The 24,088-nt window shown below is 48.5% G+C and overlaps 1 protein-coding gene across 2 annotated transcripts in view; it reads left to right on the top strand.

The window, feature by feature from the left end:
* The window catches only part of FAM107A (family with sequence similarity 107 member A), a 92,867-nt gene that overhangs the window by 12,025 nt on the left and 56,754 nt on the right, over positions 1-24,088 (top strand). Inside the window, exon 1 of one of the 2 annotated variants that reach the window (XM_021068432.2) lies at positions 7,912-8,090. The exons of the other annotated variant lie outside the window; for it this stretch is intronic. The gene's annotated coding sequence lies outside the window, so the exon portion shown is untranslated. Of the gene's footprint in view, positions 1-7,911; positions 8,091-24,088 lie in introns of those variants that run through there. 2 annotated transcript variants of the gene reach the window in all.

The raw sequence follows: 24,088 nt of genomic DNA, 5'->3' as shown, positions 1-24,088 counted from the left end.
CTCCCTGAGCAATTATCCCCACCAGTGATGGATGGGCCCCACGCCAACCCAGGTCCAGAAGGGCTCCCGCTCACCAGCCTCCAGCTGAGCGAAGCATGAGGACCTCGTTAGGAGACCCTCACCATCCTTGCCAACCCACCACCTCCACTCTGTCCAAGGCCTCAGGCTGCTTCCCTGAGGGGAAATAAGGCCACACACAGCACCATGGGAGTGTACCCCTGGGTCCCCAAAGGACTCCTTGGCCAGAATGGGAGGCTCGGGGACAAGAGAAGGTTGTCAGCAGCCCGTGGGGAGGGAGGGAGATGACGTCCCCTCCTCACCTTGACAAAATCAGAGACCTGCTCCCACCAGCAGCCTCCTTGCTGAGCCCTGATCTCTCCGCCTTTACTCGCCCAGCCAGCTGCCTGGGAGGTCCTCCCAATGGCAAGCCACACATCCAGCCCTTCTCTGGGTTCGAGCCCCAGCACTGCTCTGGTAAGGGTTCTTGAGCCAGGTGTGTCCTGGGTTCCGAGGGCACACCTGACAGTCTGTCACACGGTGTGAGGGAAGAGGAGGAGGAACAGGAGCAGGAACAGTTTCTGAGCCCTGACCCCTGGCAGCCACCAGGCTAGGCACTCCCACTGCTTCCCTCCGGCCCTCCTGGCCCAGCAGGGCAGAGGCTGCCACACCTTGTCATGGATGCTCTGGGCTCAGGGCAGGCTCTGCCCTACCTTGCCTGACCCTGAACTAGGCACGCCAGCTTCTTTTCCCCTTATAGTCCTCAGGAATGCCCCCCATGTTCTCATCCCATTTTACCCATCAGGACACTGAAGCTCAGAGGACACCTGCAAGGAAGTGGCAGGGCCAAGGGGTTGCCCTGACATCTGCCCAGCCAGGCAGCCCTCACTTGGGCCAAGCACGTGGCATCCTTAGCTCAAATCCTCTGCATCACCCTGCAATCCCCATTACACAGATGGGGAAACTGAGACCCTTGTGTCAGGGTCGGGATTCTTTTTTTTCTTTTTACAGCTATGTCTGAGGCATGTGGAAATTCCCAGGCTAGGGGCTGAATCAGAGCTACAGCTGTGGCCTCTGCCCCAGCCATGGCAACATCAGATCCTTAACTTGCTGAGCGAGGCCAGGGATCCAACCTGCCTCCTCCCAGAGACAATGTCAGGTCCTTAACCCTCTGAACCACAGTGGGAATTCCATATCAGGATTCTTTAGAAAGCACCCAGACCAGGGGATAAGAGGACTTAGGGTCAAATTGAGGCTCTGACATTCACATACTGGGTGATGGCCAAGCCTCAGTTTCCTCATCTATAAAATGGGGATGAAAATAGTGCTGCATTGCTATTACTGATTTAAAGACTAAATGAGAAACACTTGAAGAGACTTGGAGGCGCACCTTCCTCTTTGAATCTCTTTCCACATCTGGGAACTAAGGGGGTTGGATTCAGTGATTCTCATTGTTCCTTCCAAATGGTAGAAATGACAGACTCCAAATATCTTTTAGGAGGAGGTGGACACCTTTCTGGACCTATTGGCTGGAGCCCAGAAATGAAGTTCAAGGACCCACTGACCTTGTCACTTTGTCTTGAGCAGGACTCAGTGCAAAGTGAAAATGGGGGAGAGGGGGGCCTTTGCTCAAAAATTATTAAGAATCATAAGACATGGAGTTCCCATTTTGTCTCAGTGTGTTAAGAACCTGAAATACTGTTTGGAGGATGCCGGTTCGAAACCTGGCCCCACTCAGTGGGTTAAGAACTGGTGTTGCTGTAAGCTGCAGCATAGGTCACAGATGTGGCTGGGATCCGGCATGGCTGTGGTTGTGGCGAAGTCCTCAGCTGCAGCTCCAGTTCGACCTGTAGCCTGGGAACTTCCATGTGCTGCAGATGTGGCCATAAAAAGCAAAAACAAACAAACAAAAAAGCATAAGACAGTGATCACAGAGCATTAATCCAGGCACAGACAGCCCTTATGAACATGGGCCCTGGGTGACCGCACACCCAGGTCACATGCCCACAAAGCCAACCCCCACCATTAGTGGCAGCCAGGGGACACAGTGCACAGAGTACCAGACCCCTGGGCATTGTGGGATTAGGAACAGCACACATGCTGGACTGTAAGTGTGGCTTTCCAAACCCTAAACTTTGTCATTCAGTTCCAGGCCCCATTTTATTCCATCTGTTCAACCTGTTTTCCTGGCCAGCATGAGCAAATTGGTAAACACACTGTCCTCCCCTCCTCATTCTCCCCATCCTCAGTATGGCCTGGCCCGAAACTCTTGAAAAAGTTGGAGTCCGGAGTTCCCATCATGGCACAGCAGAAATGAATCTGACTAGGAACCATGAGGTTGCAGGTTCGATCCCTGGCCTCACTCAGTGGGTTAAGGATCCAGCATTGCCGTGAGCTGTGGTATAGGTTACAGACACAGCTCAGGTCTGATGTTGCTGTGGCTGTGTTGTAGGCCAGCAGCTGTAGCTCTGATTCAACCCCTAGCTTGGGAACCTCCATATGCCACAGGTGTGGCCCTAAAAAGTAAAGAAAGAGAGAGAGAGAGAGAGAGAAAGAAAGAAAAGAAAGAAAGAAGAGAGTTGGAGTTGAATTTTGGGTGGAGGAGTGGGGGGAGGGGTGGGGGGGAGAGGGTGGAAGACTGGGGGAGGAGAAGAGTGGGAGTGTAATGGCAGCAGCTGGAAGGGGCATTGGAAGGCAGACAGAGTGACCTTTGGAAGCAGGAAATGGGCAGAATTTTCCTGTCCCCCAAAGCCACCTTAATTCTTCTCTGCCCTTGCCTTCCCCAAGCTGGGTTCAGGAGCCACCTGAACAGATGTACAGGTTGGGCACTGCACAAAAGCAATGCGTTCAGGGATGAGTAGGGGAAATCCATCCTCCTCTCTACCAGTGGAGGCTTGTGCCCTGGTGCTGGTTAGGTTTGCCCAGAGGCAGGAGTGTTGTTTTGTAATCATATAAAAAGCTTTTCAATCACCCTTTCCAAGACTAAAACTTTTCCTGTCCACAATTATGGCTGGAAGTCCAGCTTGGGAGAGAAACAAACTGAAGGAGAAAGAAAGATATCGGCTCAGCTGACACATCTAGGAAGCCTTCCCTGCGTGGACCTCAAATGTCTACACAGGATGAGGGGTTTAGATAAGCAGGGTAGAGGCCAGCTTGTCTCAGAGCTGCGTTAGCATAACTGGGCCCACCTGTTTTACTAAATCTGGAGGATTAGCAGGGGTAGCAGGGTAGGGACCAAGGAGGTCAGAAGAGGGTACAGCCTCCCCAGGGGACACCCACTGTCCTGCAGACTAGGACCAACCCCATTACGCCCTCAGAGCTCTCTCCACTTCGTAATTTCATATTTAGTTCGGTGACTTATCCATGAGGGAAGGGAGATTGAGTTTAATGTTGGATTTCCGACTTTGTCCTCTGTACCTAGTACATAGTAGGTGCTCAGCAAATTGAGAAAGGAAGGGAGGGAGAAAGGGGGGCTGGGTCTCATGGAAGTGACTCAAGGGTGGGGTTGAGGGCCAAGCTCACTGAGGAGCCACACAGAACCTGGGTCTGGTGGGGAGGACACAGCTGGGTGCCTCCTCTTCCCACACAGCCCCTCCTTTCCTTCCAATGGTTTTGAGGCTCTGATCCACATTCCCATGTTCCCCATTTGCCCTCCACCTGCCCAATACACACACTCACACACACACGTACACACACACGCACGCACACACACACAGATTTTCTACCTACACAATTTCCTGGCCAATGCAAAATTGCTCATTGATTGTTGATCATTCACTGGACAAACATTGACAGGGCACCTACTGGGTCCCAGAGTCTCAGGCACCGAAGACAGACCAGTGAACAAGACTGAGGCCCTGCCCTGGGGGTGCACAACGCAGCAGGAGAGAAATGAGTCACAGTGATGACAGGCCAGTTGCTGTGTCCTCTGATGAGGGAAGCTGAGAGCATCTGGAGCACAGAAGGAGCTACAAAGAGCCAGGAGCAGTCAGGGAAGCTCCCAGGTGGCCCTCCGCTTCCTCCTACCTTCACTGCACGGCACTGCTAGATGGTAGCCAATGCCTGCGAGAGGGACTGAAACCTCCCCAAATGGTTCAGAAGCCTAAGGAGGTACAATTCCTCTCAGGCCTCCATCCTCCTCATCTGTAAAATTGGCATTTCCCGAAGAAGAATAAGAAAGCGTTAAAGTAACTGAACTCCCACAGAACCCTCACCCCAGAGGCCCCGTCTTCTCCATTTCACCAAGGCAAAAACCCAGTTCAGGGAGGTGAGTTTACTGCTCAGGATCACACAGCACAGGAGTTCCTGCTGTGGTGCATGGGTTAAGGATCCCATGTTTCTGAGGTGGCACGGGTTCGATCCCCAGGCTGGTGCAGTGGGTTAAGGATCCGGCATTGTTGCAGCTGTGGCTCTAAATCGATCCCTGGCCAGAGAACTTCCATATTCTCAGGTGTGGCTAAAAAAGAAAGAAGAGAGAAAAAAAAGATCACACATCCAGCAAGTGTCAGAGCCGGGACTTGAATCCAGAGCCATCTGGCTCCTTGGCCCATGTCCTCACTGACTTGTTTTCTGAGTATTGGGATGAAACCGTGCCATCTCTAGCCAGAATAAATCTTCACCTGGTGGGTAGAGTTACCAACTAGTAGGGGCTCCAGTTCTGCTGGGAGTGGGGCTGAAGAAGGAACTTCAAGTACAGAAGAATTTAGTTTCAGTCGTGAAAGGGCTTGAAGGTGGGGCAGGAGGGGCCAAATCAAAAGCCAGCTTTTGAGAAGGCAGAAACCCAAAAGCAGCTCCCACGCTGGGGCCCCAGATCTGCTTTCAGAACACAGCGTCTCCTAAGCCCACATGAAGGAGGGGCTTTGTTTAAGTGAGAGATCAGATCTCAGTGCCTGGGGCAGAGGGAACCAGCAGGTAAAGAGCTGGAACTTCATCTAAAAATCTAAGAGGATGGAATTCCTGTTGTGGCTCAGCAGGTTACAAACCCAACTAGTATCCATGAAGATGCAGGTTGGATCCCTGGCCTTGCCCAATGGGTTAAGGATCCAGTGTTGCTCTGATCTCTGGTATGGGTCACAGACACAGCTTGGATCTGGCCTAGCTGTGGCTGTGGTATAGGCCAGGAACTACAGCTCCAATTCAACACCTAGTCTAGGGATTTCCACACGCTGCAGGTATGGCCCTAAAGAGCAAATTTTTTTTTTTTTTTTTTTTTTTTGTCTTTTTGCCATTTCTTGGGCCACTCCCGCGGCATATGGAGGTTCCCAGGCTAGGGGTCTAATCGGAGCTGTAGCCACTGGCCTACGCCAGAGCCACAGCAACTCGGGATCCAAGCCACGTCTGTGACCCACACCACAGCTGATGGCAACGCCGGATTGTTAACCCACTGAGCAAGGGCAGGAATCAAACCCGAAACCTCATGGTTCTTAGTCGGATTCTTTAACCACTGTGCCACGACGGGAACTCCGATTGTTTTTTTTAATTTAAAAAAATAAAAATAAAATAAAAATCTATGAGGAGTCAAAAACAATCAGTAGGCTGCTCCAGGAAAACCAAGAAGGGCTGGCTTGGTCTTGGTGACGTCTCCCAAGGAAACTCAGGATGGGGCCTTGGTCTTCCATGAGGGGTGTCACACCCAGAACCTGCAGAACTCAGCCACAAACTGGGAGGTGACTGCTGTCTTGAGGGGCCACCCTGTGGGGTTTTCCTAATACACCTGATCTGTTGGAAACACTGTGGGGCCGTATGATGTGGCAAGTGTTCATGGGAGTCCTGCCTTCAGGCCCCAAAGCCCTGAAGGGGTCGGTTTTTGTAAACGCCCCATGGAGACTCCGCGATCACACCCAGGCACTAGAAAGGCTGGGTGGCTGAACACAACAGACGTGTATTCGCTGACATTCTGGAGGCTAGAAGCCTGGAATCAATTGTCAGCAGAGCCATGTTCCCACAGAAGGCTCTGGGGGAGGATCTGTTCTTTCCCTTTGCTCTTGCTGGCCCATGAGGTGCCCTCCAACAATTGGTGAGCCAGTCAGCAGACTAAGGAAATTCCCATGAGCACCCAAGATGTTGGGAAATAAAGACAGGTTGTGGAAGGCTAGCACGTGGGGCCCTGTGGCAGCTGACCGCCATGAGAGTGGTCTTTTTCTTTCATCACATTGATGATATCCTGTTAACCTCAGAGTCTCTTTCCAGTTTAAAAGTAACAGCCCCATGCCTGTGGCTCATCTGACTGCACAAGGGATGGCTGGTGAATACAGACAAAACACCAGGACCAGGATTATCTATCAGATACTTGGGTGTTATCTGGTTGGATAAGACAAGCATACTCCCGACCCACCACCCTAAACATTTACATACACGGGCTTTAGGAATATTACCTTAGGGACAGTCTTGTGAATTGGACATGACCAGTCACCTGGAAGGGTTTGATGAGGGCCTGTAGCAATGGCAAAATAATGAGTACCCTTGAGCTTCTGGTCCTAGCCATGGAAATAGGCAGAGCAATGATACAGTGTGATGGAACAGCGGTTATATGCCATCTACAATGTGTGACAATGGGTAGAAGATGTTATAAAAGGTCTACCCGAGGTGTTGAGCGATGCAGAAAACAAAATTCAAGGTCTAGAACTGCTGTGCGTGACATACAGAAGCCCTAGGGACATCGACAGCGCCCACAGAAACTACTTTCCCAGCCATGAAGTTCAGGAATGGGCCGATAAATTGACCTATGCTGTCATTTACACGTTCCCTACAACCCCACTGCTCCTGGGCTAACTGAAAGGATGGGTGGACTACTTAAACAGCAACTACACAGAGAAACTCGCTCTTTCAACATGCGGAAATACACCAGGAGCAATTGTCCCATTTCCTACCCTATGTCAACTGAGAAAAAATAATAGTCAACACACCCCGAGTTCAGCTGTTTTTGCTCTTGCCCCAGGATCTACCCTCAGAGGGGGACATACAAAACGGCCCTGGAATCGACAGGTAAATCTCTGTGGTTTGGCTTTGCTGTCTCATGGGGAATAAGACTAGAAAGGGACTTAGAGATTTCACCTGTATTCTACCCTAGTCCCCCTTAAGACTGTAAGGTAATTCATCTCCGCCCCTTACTAGAGAAAGGTGCCATTCTGTTAACATCGTCTCCAGCATCCAGCACCAGCTGTGGGAACTGTGGGTGGATGCAGGTGGACAGGCAGTATGGAGCTGCAGGCCAGGACACAACTGGGCAGGGGCAGTCTGTTATCTCAGAATGCTATTCTGCTTGAACTTTGCTTAATGGTCTTGATCTTCCCCTTCCTGTGCCTGTTTAAACATCTTACATTCCATCCCTGCTGTGAGCCACTGGCTGACAGTAGTGGCCTCAGGGCTAAATGAGTGTGACTGCTGGGTCTGCAGTCCTCCATTCTCACCCTCCTTGGGACTCCCATGAAAAATTGACCCAATAAGCACCTGGCTCCAAAGGCTGCCCACCCCTTGGACTCTGTTTCGTTTGTGTTGTATTTGTATTGTATTTGGCTACAGTGCTCCTTGTCATTCTGATCTCAGGAATATCACAGAAGAGGGGAGGACCAAGATTGTAAGGGTTGTACAGGGTATCTGGAGTGGACTGGATGGTCAGGCGACTCAAGACAGCTGTTGTCTTGCTCTTTGTACATCCCATGTGCCACCAGTCCCTGCCTCACCTACACCCTAGGCACGTGAATGTGCTTGCCCCCTGCCCCAGCTAGTGATTGTTCTAATCCTTAGGCCAGAAAGGCTCCACCTGCTAGTTCATTAAAGGGAAACATATACCTTTGTGATGCTCATTAACCTGACGGGCTGTGAGGGACGTGCCCAGCTCTGGTTTCCCTGGTAACTGATGAGCCAAGGTGACGTCAGTTCCCCTATAAGTGTCAGGCTCCTCCTCCCCAGAGTAGTAAAGATGCCTGCCATCTCTCCAGCTTGCTGCACTGGGCTCCACTGTGATGTCACCCAGGAGCTTTTGCTTTGGATAAGCCTTTCATGTCTCTGGGCTCTTTGGTCTCATTGCTGGTCAACTACAAGGCCTGCAGGGTGCAGCCCAGCCAACACCCTCCCTCCTTCCTGTTCCGCAGGTAAAGCAGAGTTTGTTTTCTTTGTGAGTCTGTTGCTGGTTTGCTATATACATTTGTTTTTTAGATTCCACATATGTGACATCTTCCAGTGTTTGGCTTTTCATCATTGTCTGACATAATTCACTGAGTGTGGTGTTCTCTAGGTCTATCCATGTTTCCATGTTGCTGCAAATGGCTGGATTTCCTTTTTTTTTTTTTTTTTTTTTTTTTTTTTTGCTTTTCAGGGCCGCACTTGGGGCATATGGAAGTTCCCAGGCTAGGGGTTGAACCAGAGCTATAACTGCCAGCCTACACCACAGCCACAGCAAATATAGGATCCAAGCCTCATCTGTGACTTACACCACAGCTGATGGCAATACCAGAATCCCAACCCACTAAGTGAGGCCAGGAATTGAACCCATATCCTCATAGATACTAGTCAGATTCGTTTGCACTGCACCACAATGGGAACTCCTGAATTTCATTCTTTTTAATGGCTGCATAGTATTCCATTGTGTATACACTATATATATATATATATATATACCACATCTTAATCTGCTTGTATGTTGATGAGCATTTGGGTTGCTTCCATGTACTGGCTGTTGTAAATGGTGCTACAATGAAAATTGGGGTACATAAATCTTTTTGAATCAATGTTTTCATTTTTTTCCAGACTTACACTGAGAAGTGGGATTGCTGGATCATACAGTTTTATTTTTAGTTTTGAAGAAACTCCATACCGTTTTCCATAATGGCCAAACCAATTTACATTCCTACCAACAGTATGCAAGGGTTTGCTTTTCTCCATACCCCTGCCATCATTTGTTATTTGTTAACTTCTTGATGATAGCCATTCTGGCAGGTGTGGGGAGATATATCATTGTGGTTGGTTTTGATTTGCATTTCTCTGATGATAAGCCATGTCGAGAGTGTTTTCATGTGCCCATTGGCCATCTACATGTCATCTTTGGAAAAAATGTCTGTTTAGGTCTTCTGCCCATTTTTTGATGGGGTTGTTTCCTTTTTTTTTGGTATTGAGTTGTATGAGCTGTTGGATGTTGAAACCATGCTGGTCATGTTGTTTGCATGTATTTTCTCTCAGTGGATTGTTTTCATTTTGTTGATGGTTTCCTTTGCTGTGCAGGAGCTTTTGAGTTTGGCCCCATTTGTTTGTTTTTGCTTTTATTCTTTTGCCTTGGGAGACAAGGGGAATATTGCTGTGATTGCTGTGAGGTCCTCTCTGCCTTTGCTTCTGGGAGTTTGCTTGTTTGGGGTCTTGCATTTTGGTCTCTGGAACATTTTGAGTTTATTTTTGTGGTATGAGGGAATGTTGTGAATTTGTTGCTCTGCATTGTTCTCCAGTTTTCCCTGGTACCACTTAGTGAGGTGGCTATCTCTTTCTCTATTGTATGTTCTTGCTCCTTCACAGCTTTTCCTCTTTCAAAACCAAGTCTTCTATAAATAGTGATGGTTTCAAAATGTACGCCTTTTACTTGTCTAATACATTTTTAAATATGTTTGAACTTTTGAAATGTTTTTTAGTGTTTAAAAAAAAGGAACACTTCCCACTTCATTTTTTGTTAAAATAACTTTGACATCAAAGTTCAAGGACAGTGAAAGGAAAGTAAATTATAGGCAGGTCCACTCTTGGACATTGATAGAAAAAAGTTCTAAGCGAGGGAGTTTCCTTGTGGTGCAGCAGGTTAAAGATCTGGTGTTGTCGCTGCTGTGGCACAGGTTTGCTCTCTGGCCTAGGAACTTTCACATGCCCCAGGTGTGGCCAAAAAAAAATCCTAAGCAGGGCTCCAAAAGCCCACAGTCAGGGCCTGGTGGCACTAAAATTGTTTAGAGCCCGTGTATTACAGACATCTCCTCTCTGAGTCTAGCCTGGGCCCGAGCAGGTACGGGACTCAAGCCTGACAAGGCCACGGGCTTCCTGTCTGCATCCTGTGGCATTCCAGAGCCGGGCCAGTCAGTGGAAAGTTCCAGTGGCAGTTTTTCCAGAGATGTCCCATTCAGGCCCTCAGCCAGGTGAACACTGGAGAGAGAGATGTCCCAGGGTGAATTTCCTGGCCCAGTCTTGCCCACTGGCACTGCGGCCTGCAGGCACCCCTCTGCCCATAACCAGGGGCCTCCAGCCTGCAGAGCACTGGCCTGCCTCCTCAAGAAGCCACAGGCACCTGTAGGAGCTAAGCCAGGGCCTGGCTGGGGCAGGTGTGACTTGTACACATTGGACTGGCTGTAAGGGCTGAAGCTTTCTGCCTTCTACCTCCTGCCCTGCAAAGGCCCTGCGGTCCCAGGGAAGGGACTTGGCAGCCATGGGAGGCTGGGTCATTGGGAGAGCTGTGTAGGGATAGTCTCTTCCAGAGAACAGGGTCTCCTCCAAGCTTACCCCCTCACAGGGAGTTAAGGGCCTGAGAGTACCTAACCCTGGTGAGGTGGGGCATCAGGGAAGGCTTCCTGGAGGAGGTGCCAACTAAGCAGAGCCCTGGAGGAATGAGCCAAGCCTAGAGGAGGGTGACAGCATTCCGGATGAAGGGAGAGAGGCAGAAGCAGGGCCAGAGTAGGTGGATGCTAGAGAGGAAATGACAGTGGGGGCCAGAAGTTGATAGGCTCCCAGGGAACCAGGCCAAGGAGCTGAGAGTGAGGGGTCTGAGGTTAGCCAGTTGGAGTCAGTATTAGTGTTGCATTAGGAGCTTGGGCCATGAAGTCAGGAGAACCTCAGTTTGGCTCCTGGCTCTTCTGCTCACTAGCTTTGTGAACTTTGCTACCTTCTTAATCTCTCTGGGCCCCAGCTTTCCCATTTACGAAATGGGTTAATAACAGAACCTATGAGGGAGTTCTCCTCGTGGTGCAGTGGAAACAAATCCGACCTTTATCCATGAGGATGTGGGTTCAGTCCCTGGCCTCGATCAGTGGGTCTGGGATCCTGCATTGCTGTGGCTGTGGTATAGGCTGGCAGCTGTAGCTCTGATTCGACCCCTAGTCTGGGAACTTCCATATGCTGTGGGTGAGACACTAAAAAGCAAAAATAAATAAAATAATGGAACCCACAGAACACAGTACTTGGCACCCAGTAAGGGCTTAACAAATGGCTACTTTTTCTTTCTCTCTCTCTTTCTGCATCCTCAGCATATGGAAGTTCCCAGGCCAGGGACTGAATCCAAGCCACAGCTGTGGCAACACCACATCCTTAACCCACTGTGCTGGGCCAGGAATGGAACCTGCACCTCCACAGGGACTTGAGCCACTGCAGTCGGATTCTTAACCCACTGTGTCACAGCGGGAGCTCCCTTCTATTCCTTTTATCTGATCAAAGAGTCAGTTGGTTCCCTTGGGCTGGCGATGGCAGCTCTGCCAACCATCAGGAGTGTGTGTCCTTCGAAGAGATGAGAACTGAAGCCCAGGAATGGGGGTGATAATGGAGGAAAGGGGGAGAGTAATAGAAACAGATCTCTGTGCCCCACTGTCTGCTGAGAAGGGAGTAGCTCAGCGGTGGGTCTCTATGCAGAAGAGTGCACCATGCTGTGTATACATGAGGGTGTGTAGCTCCTCCAAACAATGTAATATAATAATAATATCCCATTTAATGAGTAATTATTATAGACTAGGCACCATCTCACAACAACCCCGTGAAGTGGGCACTACTGTGACTCCCATATGGGAAACTGAGCTCAGAGAGGTTAGGTGCCTGCTCCAAGGTCACATAGCACATCATTGGTGGACCCTGATGGACCCAGGGATCAAATTCAGGTAGGCAGCCATCTCAGAGCCCACTCTCGGAGCCTGGACTTGCCCCAGCATTACTGCCTGGTGCAGCGGGTGCTTCCCAGAGCCAGGAAGCAATCCCTGAAGCAGCAGTTCCCCTGCTTCTCTCAGTCAAGCTGCAGCAGCTGTCTGGGGTGAGTTTCCATCAGGGACCTGCCTGTAATCAAACGCTACAAAATTATCTTCCTGACCCAGGGTGGACAAACATCACATTGGCCTGACTGTCCTGCTACACAGAACTGCACCCTCACTGAGAGCATAAGGTGGGCTGTCAAAATTTTGCTGATCTCTCACCAAGAGGGGGAAGCAGAGTGGATGGAGCAGATGCTGGGTGTCTTTGGGCAGAACCCCCGTGCCCAGCTACCACTTTTCATACTGGGGCTCGTGTCTGTAGCAGCCCAGACCAAGGGTTGTATTACGTGACATGAAGCAGCCAACCCCAAGTGCTGGGAGAAGGCCAGGGCTTCCCTGAGCTGAACCAGCCATGGCTCTGCTCAGCAGTCAGATGGAAAGCAAGGTGGTCCTTAGAAATTCAATAGGTCCTCCGGGAATAAGAACAACAAGAAAGTTAGTAAGAGTTGGATTTACTGAGCACTTACTATGCCCCACACCTATACTGGGAGCTTATGTTACCTAATTTTATCCTCTCAGCAATGCTTGATTATCCTCATTTTCCAGATGGGAAACAAGCTTGGAGAAATTAAGCGGGTGACAGAGCTAAGAGGTGTCAGAGTTAGAGGCCTACACCAAGACAACCTGACTCCAGAGCCCACAGCCTTCTCCCTCTACCCATCAGCACACCCAGGGAACTTGGGAAAGTAACAGATTTGGGCCTCTGCTACCACACACTGAGCTCCCCTGGGGCCGGGACCAGCCCTTCCTCATCCCCCCAAGCTGAGCCTCCTGCATGAGGGATCCCACATTGGACCAACCTGGGCTAAAGCCCCTGTTTTCCCCCTGGCAGCTGTGTGGCCTTGGGAGAGTTACTTAACATCTCTGAGCCTCAGTTCCCTCATCTGTGCATGGGGACTAGTGATGACCCTTTAGCTTGGTAGCTATAAGCAGCAAATGAGATGACTCAGAAGAGCCTCTGGCCCCCAGTGCTGTGCCCGATAAAAGGAAGTGACTGTAATGGGTGCTGTGTTATTTCCATCCTGCAAGTGATTCAGCTGCTGTGCCCTCAGGTTCGTTACAAATCAGCCTCCACAAGGGAATAGCCTCTGGCTGTTTAGCTCCCAACTAGGAATATAATGATGTAATAGTCAGAGAGGCAGCTTAGATGTATTGACAGCACACTGCGTGTCAGGCGCCGACTCTGAGTGCTTCACGTATTGACTAGTCAAGACAGCCTGGAAGAGGGCAGCAGCTTCCTGTGCTGACCCTCTAGGGAGGAGAGACAGGGGTCCACAAGCCATGCCCAGGACAGCCAGTTATGCACCAATCCTGGGGATGTCCCACCAGGAGACACTGGGCCCCACATGTGCCTCTGAGATGCGTGCAATGGCTTTCCCACCTCACCAAACCCTCAGGGGGCTGGAGTTGGGGTTGTCTCCAGAGGCCTGGGGAAACGGAAAGGGAATGTGCGAGGTGTTGGGGAACCTGCTTCCAAGCCTCCCCAGGGCAGACATGAGCTCACTTTTTGACCGGAGGTGAGGGTTCTATTTTTAGAGCACAGTGGCTCAGGCATTGGGCTCTACCAGTCCTTATTTATTTATTTATTTATTTATTTATTTATGTCTTTTTTTTTTTTTTGCCTTTTCTAGGGTCTCTCCCACGGCATATGGAGGTTGCCAGGCTAGGGGTCTAATCCAAGCTGTAGCCAACAGCCTATGCCAGAGCCACAGCAATGCAGGATCCGAGCCTCGTCTGCGACCTACACCACAGCTCACGGCAACACCGGATCCTTAACCCACTGAGCAGGCCAGGGATCAAACCTGCAACCTCATGGTTCCTAGTTGGATTCGTTAACCACTGAGCCATGAAGGGAACTCCCAGTCCTTCTTTAATACACGCATAGAAAGAAAGTACACATTACCACATATTAACCTTGATGATCTTAATTAGGGTGGGGCAATGGAGGGATATAATGGTCATTTTGTGTTGGGTTTGGAGGGTTTTTTTTTTTTTCCTTTATACATTGTCTGCAATGAGCAAGTATTAATTTTATGCTCAGAGGAAAATAAACGTTTCTGTAAGTGTGGGAATCACCTCATTTTACAGAAGTAATGAAGGCCCAGAGGGACTAAGCCATTTGCCCAAGATCACACAGCAAGAACTGAGAAGGACATGGTCACGTCTCCTTTTCTCACGACCATGCCCTGAAAACACCCCAATCCTGCCAGCATCCCCAGCTTCTGGGGTAGTCTTCCCTAAGAGAGCTAGGCATCCCTGTAGTTCTCAGAGACATGGCCAGTGGAAAAAATAGATATAAGCCCCCCTCCCAAGTCCATGGACTCGCTGCTTATTCATAAATAAAAGAATGCCCAGGCTATTTTGGGCACCTGTAATTTTCTACTTGAATAACCAGGGAAGTGGCTGCCTGCCCGCTTCTCTGCCCTGCTCACGGCGCCAGAACAGGGGAAAGCCGATCTCCCCTGGCGTAATGGGATCTGGGGCCAGGCCTCTCTGATGATTTCCTTGCCCCTGCCCCGTTCCAGAAAACCCCAATGTGCCCTGCGCCACCCCCACGCAGTCTGGGAAGGGAGAATCCAGGCCAGGTTTGGATGCTGTTGACTAGGTGGTTCCTTCCAGATGCAGGAAGCAAATCCCAGCTCTGCCACTTGCCAGCTGTGTGACGTTGGGCAAGTGACTCAACCTCTCTGAGCCCCAGTATCTCCATGCATAAAAGGGGACAAAGATAGCATCTTGCAAGTATGGTCCAAGTGAGGTGCCTGGCTCTTATGGTGCTGCTGATGCTGTTATTCCAGGTATGAGGAAGGGGCTGTTGAGGAAGGAGCCCTGCATGGGATTCTCAAGGGGCCACCTGGTTGTATGCTGACCAGCTCCGTGCTCCTAGATAAGTAAATTCTCCCCATAATTATGTTAAGAAAAATTTCTTTTTTTTTTTTTTTTGGTCTTTTTGCTATTTTTTGGGCCGCTCCCGCGGCATATGGAGGTTCCCAGGCTAGGGGTTGAATCGGAGCTGTAGCCACAGGCCTACGCCAGAGCCACAGCAACGCGGGATCCCACCTGCATCTGCAACCTACACCACAGCTCACGGCAACTCTGTTTTTTACAGAGTTTTTTACAGAGTTCAAGCCTTATTTAAGAAACACACTTAGGGGAGTTCCCGTCGTGGCGCAGTGGTTAACGAATCCGACTAGGAACCATGAGGCTGCGGGTTCAGTCCCTGCCCTTGCTCAGTGGGTTAATGATCCGGTGTTGCCGTGAGCTGTGGTGTAGGTCGCAGACGAGGCTCGGATCCTGCGTTGCTGTGGCTCTGGCGTAGGCCTGTGGCTACAGCTCCGATTAGACCCCTAGCCTGGGAACCTCCATATGCCGCGGGAGTGGCCCAAGAAATAGCAAAAAGACAAAAAAAAAAAAAAGAAAGTAAGTCAGGGAGTTCTCCTGTGGCACAGTGGGTTAAGAATCCAACTGCAATGGCTAGGGTCGCTGCAGAGGCAAGGGTTCAATCCCCAGCCTGGTGCAGCAGGGTAAAGGATCGCAGCTGCAGCTCAGATTCAATCCCTTGCCCAGGAACCTCCATGTGCCTCACGTGCAGCCATTAAAAAAAAAGGGAGCAAAAGTGTTGTAGGGAACAAGCAATGGAAGCTCTGTAAGAAGTGATTATAATCACGCATGTGAAGGGTGATGATCACCCAGACCAGGGGGTCAAGGCAGAAAGAGGAATAAAGCAACATGGTGAAAAATGGGACATAGAAAAATGTATAAATTGGCTCACTGCTGTTTTGGTGAGGGCAACAGTGATAGTTTTGATTTTAGCTTTTCCACTGAAAGCGGGGGCAGTACTGGGTCAAAACATGGGCTCTGAAGTCCAGAAAACTAGTTTTCAGCTCATCCACTCTGCCATTCAGGCAGCTTACTGCACCCATCTGAACCGTGGTTTCCTCACTTGTGCAATGAGGCTATTAAATCCTTTTTCTCAGGGTGCTTATGAGCATTCCAAGGTAAATACAGGGAAAGAGTGCCCAGCTATGAGTTGGACTTTCACATCTGGCTGTTACCAGGTCTGCCTGTTTCCGAAACAACCCAAAATATTGTAATGCTTGACAAAATAAGAGGTAACTGTTGGCAGGTAGTGGAAAGCAGATAGTGATTCTAAGGGAAGGGAAACTCACAAGGTGGGTCCCTCGTCACCCGGGCTCTCATCCTGGGACAATTTTATGAGCATGAGAAGTGCAAGGGAGACCAAATGGAGCATGACAATCCCTCCAAGCTCAGGAGTCAGCGATCAGAGTTTGGCACCACTGGAGCAGCAAAAGCAGAAGGAATCTACAGGACAGGACATGGGCGAGGAGGGAGCTGCACAGCCAGGTGGCCCCAGAAGTCTGGGGGAGGGGGAGGTTGTGGTCTCCCAGGACCCACATGTCCTTGCCCAAAGGTGGGGCAATGCACACACAGGGCAAGACAATCCAAGGCTTACCAGAGCAGCTGGTTGGGGGTTGAGAGCAAACTGAGATACTGCAAGTCCAGAAATGCTGGAAGACACTGGACAGAACTTCATCCCAGGCGTTGTTGACCTGAGACACCAGGAAGGCCAGGCCTTGGGAGTAAGGACCACGCTCTAGTGTAAGGGCTGCCCTAGGCCTGCCCTGACACAACCTAGAGCTAAAGCCTTCAAGATCCTCAGAAGAGAGAGTTTGGAGGTGACTCCCGTCAAGTTAGGGAGGCTTGGGAAATAGCTTGGGCTTTGCTCTCCTTAGCAAAGTGTAAAACCAAGCCTCCCATGGGATCTCAAAGGAATCAACCAGTAATTGTGCTGCCTGCTAAAACCAAATCTTATACTCTTCAGAAGAAGAAAACAGAATCCAGAGTCTCAACAACATATCACAGGAATTCCTGTTGTGGCTCAGCAGTAACAAACCCAATTAGTATCCATGAGGATGTAGGTTCAATCCCTGGCCTCGCTCGGTGGGTTAAAGGTCCAGCACTGCCGTGAGCTGTGGTGTAGGTCATAGATGCGGCTCAGATCTGGTGTTGCTGTGGCTATGGTGTAGGCCAGCAGCTACAGCTCCAATTCTATCCCTAGCCTGGGAACTTCCATATGCCATGGGTGTGGCCCTAAAAAGACGAAAAAAAAAAAAAAAACAGCAGCCAGGGAACACTAATCCTAAAATAATCCAGAAGTCAGATGAAGTAGATGAAGACCCTTAAGCACCTATTCCAGGGTTTGGCACATAGTAGATGCCCAATAAATGCAGCTCTTCTTTTCCATTTGAGCAAGTAATCATCTGTATCCAGAATATTTTGAAACCCAAGGATTAATAAAGGGAAATGCACCCAGTCTTCATATCCTGAGTCCCTGCTGCCTCACCAGTCAGGGCCCAGGGGGTGGGAGAGCTGCCTGGTCCTCTACTGAAAGGGACAAAAGCGTAAACTTGGCGCTACCTCACTGTGACTCCCTCAACCCCCCATGCCTCAGTTTCCCCACAATGAGGAGGGCAGATAGGTCATCTCCAAGGGGCCTTGCTCTCTAGGGCGCTGAGTTTGGCTTGAAGACTGTTTTCAGCCAAGACACACTCTGAACTGGGGCTTGGCAGAACCAGTTGGAGAAGGAATCGGATCTCCTAGTACCTTGGGGAAAACACAATGCTGGGATGTCTCTCTCCCAGGTACAATAACTTGGGGCTGTGGGCAGAGCCTGGGCTCATTTTCCAAAGGAAACTTTCTTGAGAAACATCTCCTAGCAACCAGCTCTGACATTCAACCTTCAGGGATCTCTGTAGAAGCACAAAGGCTTTTTGTGGCTCCCTTTTTCAACAACCCAGGTTGGAACTGCTTATCAGCCAAGATGATAAGGTGAAGCACAGAGAGTAAATTGTGAGGGCACTTGGTAGGGCAGAGGACATGGGGCCACTCACAGCTTCAATTCCCTTTCCCTCTGTGAAATGAGCAACAGTGTAGTTTCATGGCTAAAAGCAAGACTTCAGATGAGTTCAAGACATGGCTCCAACTCTTATGAGATGGGTAACCTTGGGCAAGTTATTTAACTTCTCTGAATCACAGTTTCCCCATGTGTTTTGGGGTGGTTTTTTTGTTTGTTTCTATTTTTATCTTAGAGAAATAGTTTATACACACAGAGGAATATTGAACATATTTGTATAGCTTTAAAATAGCAAAATGAACAATGAGATACACTAATAAAAAAAAAACTAATTTTGAATACCTTGGTGTGTTCTGTATAATCTCATCCTTTTCCTCTCTCCTCCAAAATGGAATTTCAATTCAAAATTTATTACTTGCTTTTTAAAAAAATGTGTTATAGTTGATTCACAATTTTCTGTCAATTTCTACTATACAGCAAAGTGACCCAGTTATACATATAATACATTCTTTTTTCTCACATTATCCTCCATCATGTTCCATCACAAGTGATTAGATGTAGTTCCTTGTGCTCTACAGCAGGATCTCATTGCTTATCTACTCCAACCCATCTGTAAAATAATAATATGTAGGAAGTAGGTGCTCAGCTTACATCCCTTTTACTGGTCCAGCACATCTGTCCCCTGGCTACTTTGAGTATTGGCTGCTTATAGCTGCTCTCTTGTCAAAGCAACTGCCCTTGGCTATGGGAAGCGCCTCACTCAGAGATACTGGGGAGGTTGATCCTGTCTCCCTGCTTGCTCTTACCGTTGTCCTATAGCCAATGACTGACTGAGGTGGGGGGATACAAGCCCAATGTCCTTGCCTCAAAGTGGGACAGTGCTATGGTATCACATACAGTCCATGGGATCAGGCTGAGACAAGACTTCAGCTAAACCCACATCTTTCCTTACCTTCCCTGCCCCATCCTGCTTCCCTCTCTTACTCCTTTACAGATGTCTCATTAGTGATCTCCCTTAACAAATCACTTGCCCCAAGTGCCCATTTCAGGCTCTCCCAGGAAATTCAAAGACATGAGAGTAGCTGTGTCTGGGCCACTGTGAGGATCCAGGGAGGGAACATGCATGAAGTACCAGCCAGTGCCTGGGTTAGGGTTAGTGCTCAACACACAGACACCATTATTCTCCTGCTCTTACTGTAATTAAAGACATTCCTGGGATCAGAGGGGACTTCTAATGTGGACAAGAGCTGGTGACTGTCTTTATATGAGGAGATAATTGCATTTAGACTGACTTAATATACTCGATGGTTATCAGCTTGGTTTCCTAAGCTCATGTTAGCAAATTAGGAGTTCCCATATTGGCGCAGCAGAAACAAATCCAACTAGCTCCATGAGGATGCAGGTTCAATCCCTGGCCTCTCTCAGTGGGTTAAGGATCTGGCGTTGCCATGAGCTGTAGTTTAGGCCACAGGTGCTGGCCTATGCCACAGCCACAGCCACGCAGGATCTAAGCTGTCTGCAACCTACCACAGCTCCTGGTAACGCCAGAGCCTTAACCCACTGATCGAGGCCAGGGATTGAACCCACATCCTCATGGATAATAGCCAGCTTCATTACCGCTGAACCACAACAGGAACTCCCTGCAGTGTTCATTTTAGCCACAGACTGTTATATTTTGTGGAGATAGTTCAGCTTATTCAACCACCCCCCTGTCTCTGGACATGTACCTTATTGCCAATCTTTCTACTATTACAAAAGATGCTGATTAATGCAACTCCTTAACCGTGTATCTCTGTGCATGTGTTCAGTCATTTTCTCAAAACAAATTGCTAGGAAGGGAAAGGCATAGACTCTGGAAAGCACCATTTCCCTGCAGCAGGAGTGCACCAGTGTGGCCACCTCCCACATCACCTATCCACACTCTCCAACTTTGGTATCATTTTGTTTTAATTTCTGCCAATCTGATAGGTGAAAAACAATAGTCTATTGTTTGCATGTGCATTTCTTTGGTTTCTGGAGAGGCCAAGCTCTTTTCTGACGTGTGTGAGCCGTTCGGATTTCGCCTGCTGAGAACCACCGTTGTCCCGTCCTTGGCCAGGCCTATTGTGGGTGTCTCCTCCCTCCCGGATTCCCCACCCCAGGTCACAGGCTCAGGGGCTCCCCTGGAGTGTTTTTTCGCAAGCAGCAAAGCCTGACTTCCTGTAGGACTGGCCTCCCAGAGAAGCAGAGTTCTCACCCTCAGACCCCCCAGCCAGCTAGAGCTGGGATTAGTGGGGTCCAGTCTCTTGACCTCCAGGTGCCCCCTCACAAAGTCCCCTCCCTTCGCCCTTTCCACATCCCTGCACCACAGAGTCTTTAGGAACCAGATCTGCTTAAAGAAAAATAAAAAAAATCTGTTTTCTCCAAAGTTGCAAACCCAACCAGCAAACACATTCCAGGGGTGATTATTAGCATGACTTGAGGAGTATTTTCAGAACATTCCTTTCAAGTCCAGTGCTCCTGAGAGGTTGAAAAGGAGATTATACAAATGCTGAGATCTATCACCCTTGACCCAGTGATTCTACTGGGAAGAATTTTCCCTCCAGGTGGGTGTATAAAAGGACATGTGTAAAGTGCTTGCTGTAGCGAAATAAGTGGCAACATCCTAAATGTGCATCAGTAAGGGCCTGCCAAAAAGTTACAAATGACATTTACCAGGAAACATTGTGCAGACAGTAAAATAAGGCAGTGAAACTGAAGGTGGGTGTGTGGAAAGATACCCTGGAGATGCGTAAAGTGACAAAAGCAAATAGCAGAAGAGTGCATTTCATGTTGGCAGTTGTCAAAAGGAGAGATTGAAATGTTCTAGATGTTTCTGGAAATGGAGACAGTTCGTGGGTAGGCGCATAGGAAACTAATCACAAGGGTTTCATCTAGGAGGGGGATTTGGGGTTAAAGTTTTTTTTTTGTTTTTTGGTTTTTTTGCACCTTTTTTCTAGGGCTGCACCCGCGGCATATGGAGGTTCCCAGGCTAGGGGTCCAATCAGAGCTACAGCTGCCCGCCTATACCACAGCTACAGCGACGCCAGATCTGAGCCCTGTAGGTGACCTATACCACAGCTCACAGCAATGCCGGATCCTTAACCCACTGAATCAGGCCAGGGATCGAACCTACAACCTCATGGTTCCTCGTGGGATTCCTTTCCGCTGCGCCACAACAAGAACTCCCTATTTGGAGATTTTTAAGTTTCACTCTATATACACCTGCATTGTTGAAATTTTTAGCATAAATGATTTTTATATAATGAGAAACGTAAAAGTTTAAAAGTGAGCAGATGCTCATTAGTAATAATTGTGATAATAGTATGACTGTTAAATAGCTGATTAAATGCCAGTTATGTGCCAGGTACTATGTATTCTGTCATTGCTTCTTAAAACTGGCCCTATTTTGATAGCTATTTTTTATATGAGGAAACTGAGTCCTGGTTTAAGAGGCTTGTTAAGGCCACATCTGATTACAAAGCCCTGGTGCTCTTCTTAAGGAGTGGGTCTGGTGCCCTGAGACTTCCACCTTGTTGTGTGTGGGTTTTGTCAGAGCTGTTACAGGTGGGTCCCTCCTGGTAGGCTCTGTCATTTCTGCCTGTGCCCTGCAGCTTTCCTCCTTCCCTTGACCTGACTTTTTAGAGTTGGACTGTCCAATACAGGCTACATACATGAATGAAAATGAAATAAGACTACAACTTCATTTCCGCAATAGCACTAGTCACATGTCACTAAGTAACCACATACAACTAGTGGCGGCTGTATTATTGGCACCCACATGGAATGTTTCCATCACTGTACAGGATTCTTTTGGCTAGCACTGCATTAGCACAGGTGTAGAGACAGGGAAACCTGGGCTCAGCCCTGCTCCCCCACTTACCAATGGGGTGAACAGAGCAAGTTAACCTTTCTGAGCCTCTCTGTTCTCAACTGTGAAACAGCATGGCAATATAGCTACCTCACTGGGCTCTTGTAGCTACCTCAACAGGCTCGTGCCTGTTGCTTGGTGAGCCCCAAGCCTGTCACATGAGCAGCTGAAAGTGTAGCAAGGAGGGTAGGACTCTGCAGTCATATAGTTCGTGACTTTGGGCAGGTTACCTTGCTGCTCTGAGCCCCTGCTTTCTTGCTGTAAAACAGGGTGAATGGCATTTATCTTGAATATTAGAGCATGTAATCAGTGACCAGGGAAGGTCAAGGCCCTTCTCCCCTTTCTGCAAAGGGGTTTCGCCTGTCAGGTAAAGTGTCCTCATGAGACCTGGAAATACAACATTCCAGAAGAAGGAATCTGTACCAACAAAGGAAGGCTCAACTTTCAAAACAAAATAATCATTGGATGATGCTATTTTGTCACCTGTCAGATGAGGGATGGGAAGAAATAGTTTGAACTCTTTATTGAAAAATAACGTATAGAAACGTAACCTATCATTAGTATACCACTCAGTGAACTTTGAGGAACTGAAAATATCTGGGTAACTACTACTCAGATCAAGAAACGGAATATCAACAGCACTTCAAAGCCCCCCTTGTGCCCCTCTCAACCATTATTCATAAAGTAACCACCATTCTGACTTCTAATACCATAGGTTCGTTTTAAGTAGACAAACTTCGATTCATGATCCCCAGAGTTAGTGAGAGTATCCGGTAATCTCAGACACCAGGGGTGGGCGTTTGAAATGGTACAGACATTGTGGAGGTGTTAGCAACCAAAACTTGGTTCGCTCGCCCACTCACTTTTACACTAGTAAAGCCAGTCTATTGACACTGAGTTGTGAAGGAAAGTGCCGTTTTATTGTAAGGCACTATGCAAAGAGGCTGGAACAACTAACACTTAAAAAACCCAAACTCTCTGATGGGTTTCACCAAAGCACTTTTAAAGGCCAGGTGATGGAGAGGAGGCCCAGGGTATCAGCTGGTACACAACTCTCTGATTGGCTGATGGTGAGGTAACAGGGTAGGGTCACAGGGGTCAACATTATCAATCCTTAGGCTCTGGTAGGTCTGAGGGCTGCATGCTCAAGTAATTAACTTTTTCCACTTGGTGGGGTGTTAGCATCTGTAAAACAACTTAGAAAAATGTGCATCAGATACTATTGTTTATGTGCTTCAGAGAGGAGCTAATGCAGAGGATACAGGGGAGGGTTTTGTGCCAGGATGGCCCTATACTGTCCTGCTCCTTTACAATTCCCCACTTTCCTGTGATAATCTTCAATCCTGAGGAGAGGAAGAGGGGCAATGACTGCTCTGGCTACTTCCTCCTGAACTGGGGCAAAGACACTTTTTCAGAATTTGAGGAAGAAAGTCATTGATGTTGATTTCAAAGAAATCTTGAGTCCCCAGCTTAACATCAATATTTTATATTATGGAAACATTACTTCTGTTTTGTTTTTTTGTTTTGTTTTTTTTTTTTGTCTTTTTGTCTTGTTGTTGTTGTTGTTGCTATTTCTTGGGCCGCTCCCGCGGCATATGGAGGTTCCCAGGCTAGGGGTTGAATCGGAGCTGTAGCCACCAGCCTACGCCAGAGCCACAGCAACTCGGGATCCGAGCCGCGTCTGCAACCTACACCACAGCTCACGGCAACGCCGGATTGTTAACCCACTGAGCAAGGGCAGGGACTGAACCCGCAACCTCATGGTTTGTAGTCGGATTAGTTAACCACTGCGCCACGACGGGAACTTCTACCTCTGTTTTTGATGACTTTGTCATAGCACCCAGATAGACATTTGAAAATTAGTAGACATATTACAATTAGGATAAAAATGCAATTATGATCAAAATGCATTCTTGCAGTATTTCCCAAAGGAGTCTTCCTATTCCATTTGGCAACCAAGAGAGTAAATTATGGAGTAGGTCCTCTTTACAAATAGCTTGTAACCAAGCAACCTTTTGAATCATTCTCTTTATTTGGGTTTCAGTTCATCAAGGAGTATTAATATATATCTAAAGAATCTAGAGCCTTCTGCTGGAAAAATCTAGCTTGAGCTCTCTTGTCACTACTATTCTTAAAGTAAGAGAAAAGTTTCCTGCTTAAAAGAGGAGACCTTTGGACAATAAGATTGCAGTTGGCAACTTCCAGCAGGTACTGTTTGAGAACGGCTGGTAATGTCCTTAAATTCTGATACAGTTCAGAAAATTGAAGTTCTCAACAATACACAAATCTGTTTGAAATCACGTCTACAATGGCCACCTGGTTTTACCTTCGATGTCTGAACTATAGCTACTCTAT

Source organism: Sus scrofa, chromosome 13 (assembly GCF_054392235.1).
Source record: "Sus scrofa isolate SSC_HxYL_T2T_F1_AM1 chromosome 13, Sscrofa_HxYL_maternal_Yorkshire_Landrace_v2.0, whole genome shotgun sequence".
NCBI classification, from domain to species: domain Eukaryota; kingdom Metazoa; phylum Chordata; class Mammalia; order Artiodactyla; family Suidae; genus Sus; species Sus scrofa.
This window is presented reverse-complemented; position numbering and strand designations above follow the sequence as displayed.